The sequence below is a fragment of the Marmota monax genome, unplaced genomic scaffold, assembly GCF_021218885.2.
Source record: "Marmota monax isolate L192 unplaced genomic scaffold, Marmota_monax_Labrador192_F-V1.1 WCK01_AAM20220418_F8-fsc00015, whole genome shotgun sequence".
NCBI classification, from domain to species: Eukaryota; Metazoa; Chordata; class Mammalia; order Rodentia; family Sciuridae; genus Marmota; species Marmota monax.
In genome coordinates this window covers 12,503,178-12,506,771 of record NW_026692194.1, presented here as the reverse complement: position 1 = coordinate 12,506,771, position 3,594 = coordinate 12,503,178, and positions in this window count along the sequence as shown.

Here is a 3,594-nt window from a genome sequence, read left to right as displayed (position 1 = left end):
TTTGTCAGTATGGTGCTGGTACTTTACAATGTGGGATGTGCTGGGTTTCCATTTTTAGAACACATTCCTGAGTTTTACTGGTCCCCTGACTTAGAGTGCTATCTGGCTTGTAACACAAAGAAACTATTGCTTCCCTACTAAGGTTTGCATACATGCCTTGGGTCAGGGCTGGCTCCATGGGCCTGCAACCTGTATAGTCCCACAGGCCTGACTCTCCAAAAGAGCCCCACCTTTGGTTTAAGGTTCTGTGGAAACTGTCTTGAAATTCTTAACAATTTTATCTTTGAACTTGTGTTTTGTGTGTGAAGTCTGATAAGTGATGGAACAGGTATGTGAGCAGAGGAGATAAGCTGACAGCAGGGTGTGCACGTACTGCTTCAGTCCTTGGGCCCAGGACCAGACCCGAGTCCAGACCTCGTGATGGCTGGTGGAGGCAGCAGAAGCCTCAACCCCAGAAAGAGAAGCTGAAGTGCCAGGATTTTGGAGGGAAGCCAGCGCGTCCATCAGCCCTCTTGTGTATCCCTGCAGCATCTGCAAAAATAACAACTCTCCAGTTGGAATACTGGGACAGGAACTGCCAGTGTTTAGGCAGTGAAGTTAGTCAATAAATTATTACGAAACAAAAATATACACGTGGTCATTGCAATAGATCTATCAGAGTTATTAGAATTTTCCCAAGATTTTAGAACCTTTGGTTTTGAAAAATTGTTACAGCACTGCAATGCCAAAATATCCACAGGCCTAAAAATAGAAATTAAATTTTAAAACTTGCACTCAACAGAAGAAGGCTATTTTCACATGAAGTTTCACATAAGCCAATTATTAACAACAAAGACAACCTAAAATTAATTTTTCTCATAGCGAGAGATAAAGCAACAGAATGCATAAATCTGCATTTTTAATTATGTACAAATCATAAAACTGTTATGACAGATTCATGGGACCCCAATAGACCTCCAGGAGCCCAATCTGATGCAATCACACAAGAGTCTTTATTGCAAGCTCGAGCCTGGACTCACAACCGTTCACGACGCAGCGGTCCCAGGGAGTGAGTCCTGGTCCTTTGTCCAGTGAAATTTTATAGGTTTTGGGGGGATACTCTATGCGTCACAACATCACACAGCAAATCATTCCATACCGTGGGAAAATCAAACAACAGCTCTTAACATTGATTAGCACATTCACTGGCAGGAACAATTGGGTAGGGGTGATTGGTTAGTACAAGAGGGGGATTCCTTTGAACTGAATGGTTTAGGCCACCAGGGGAGGGGTGTCCGTGCTAAACTGCGTGGTTTCCCAACATGTTATCAACCACCATAAACTACTGGGGGGTCATCTGGCATCCCCGGTATTTTCCCTGTCTCATGCTGATTGGAGGTTGCTGCAGACCTCTCCTGTTATTTACAACAACTCTGCAGGGTGGGTATGTGTTTAGGAGTGCTCTGTGGGTTTTTCCAAGGACAAGGGTCACGCCCTCTTCCTTGGACAGGCTTTGCTCTGAGGTAGAGGCTGGTTTCTCAAAAATGGAGTCCCATTAGTTTCTCAAAACCACTTTCAATTCTTATGTGAGCTCTACAAGTTACAGGAAAGGCCAGAGAAAATGCCATTGTATAAACTTATATTTGAATTTAAATTCAGACTTACATCAACTCTAAATGTACTAAAATTTATATTATTAAATAACTTATCAGAAACTAATCCCAGTGCTGTTGCAGCCCATAAAATATACTTTACAGCTCCAGCAGCAGTCACATCAAAGAAAGATCCTTCTCAAAATTCAACATCATCAAAAATTATTTCAGATCTTATATTTGCCAAGAATGACTAATATCACTTTCAATTACATCAATTGAGAAGGAAGTCACTAAAAGAAAAACTTTTTATGACCTCATAAATGAATTTGCAAAGAAGCAAGCCAGAAAAAAATCTTATGATCAAGTATTATCACTTATTATCTTATATAATATGATACCAAAATTTTTTGCATTTATAAGTTCATGTTGTTACTTATATAACACTATTACACTTTCTGCATTTGTAAGTAACAAGATTTTTTTTTTAAATAAAAAGCCATATAAAACATGCTTAACAGTACTTTACTGATTTTTGAACAATAGCTCCACATTTCCATTTTGCACTAGACTGCAAATTATGTAGCTAGATCTACCCTACACTATCTTCCAGAGGTGGCCCAGTCACCACCTCCCTGTGTAAAACAAGTTCGAATCTATCTATAAGGCAGATGGTCTTGGGAAGTAAAATGGCCCATTCAGAGATGGACTGGGGACTTCGTATCCTCATTGTACTGGCCCACAACCGAACAAAGGCAATGTAACACAGAAGCCAGTCATATGTTTTTTCCTCCATGGACCACAGCTGGAGCCCCCCCATACATAGACTCCGACAGTAAGTTTTGACAGAGCACCAATTCAAACCTCTCTCATTTGTCAGTTTCTTTTCCTTCTCTGATGCACCTCTGCATTTCTTTGGGGACATACCATAGAATAAGACTGATACTTTCCAAGGAAGGAACTAGGTATAGAGCATATTGAGACCCAAAAAGCCAATTGCTTAGTCTTTCTGTCTGGATCCTGTTTACGGATTCCTGATCAGATACCCAGAAGCCAGGGTCTCTGTATCAAGTCTCAGCAATGAATAAAAGTCCTCTAGGCATATGAGGCTAAATGGAAGGAAAGAAAGCAGTTAGCCTTTAGAGCTAGGAGCCTGGGGACAGAAGCTGCCCTGACTTGTGCTCCACTGACCTTCAGAACAAGCCAGGACAGATTCAGACCAACAAGCTGATCTCTGTGGGATTATTTCATTTCATTTTACACATATGGCAACTTACATAAAAACACAACCACAAATAGGATTGTGCTCAGGTCACCTGAACACTAGACTCATCTCCAACCTCTACTGTCATAGGATTTATCAACTTGATCATTTCCTATCCTGTTGGCTATTTTTACGTGTGTATAGCACAAGCTCCTTGAGGACAGAAAATATATCCTCTTCGGCCCATGTCCCTCAAACACCAAGTACGACAATGAATTTTCCCAAGAGTTTAGAACCTTTAGGCCTAGAGCCCTGTCAACCTGCTTCCGGCTCATTAAGCCACTAGTCCTCACAGTACCCTGCATCACCTTGATAATTCCATTTCACAGAGGAGAACATCAAGAACTCAAAAAAGCTCATTCATGTGCACGTAATCCCACAGCTGCTAAAAAGCACAGTGTGGACTTCATCAGAGATCTCTGATTCTGCTCTGTTGTACCCCCCAGAAGGGGCCATCTCTAAAATAGCAGATGTCCCTCTTTTTGTATATTACCTGGCCTGCTGCATTATCAATACAGATAATTCAATAAGAATTGTGGTGATGAATGTTTTCACATTTGCTATCAGAACCACAACACTGTGACTGTTTTTTCTACTATACAGCAGCTGCCTTTACAGAGAATGTCCTCCAGAGTGTCTCCTGTTATACCCATTAGCGTCATTTCAGTTCTGCTGTGTCAAAGGAGGGACAGAACTCTGCAAAAGCAGGACCTTGAGGGTAGCCTCACTTTTTTTTATTATTAACCTTCTGAGATGGAA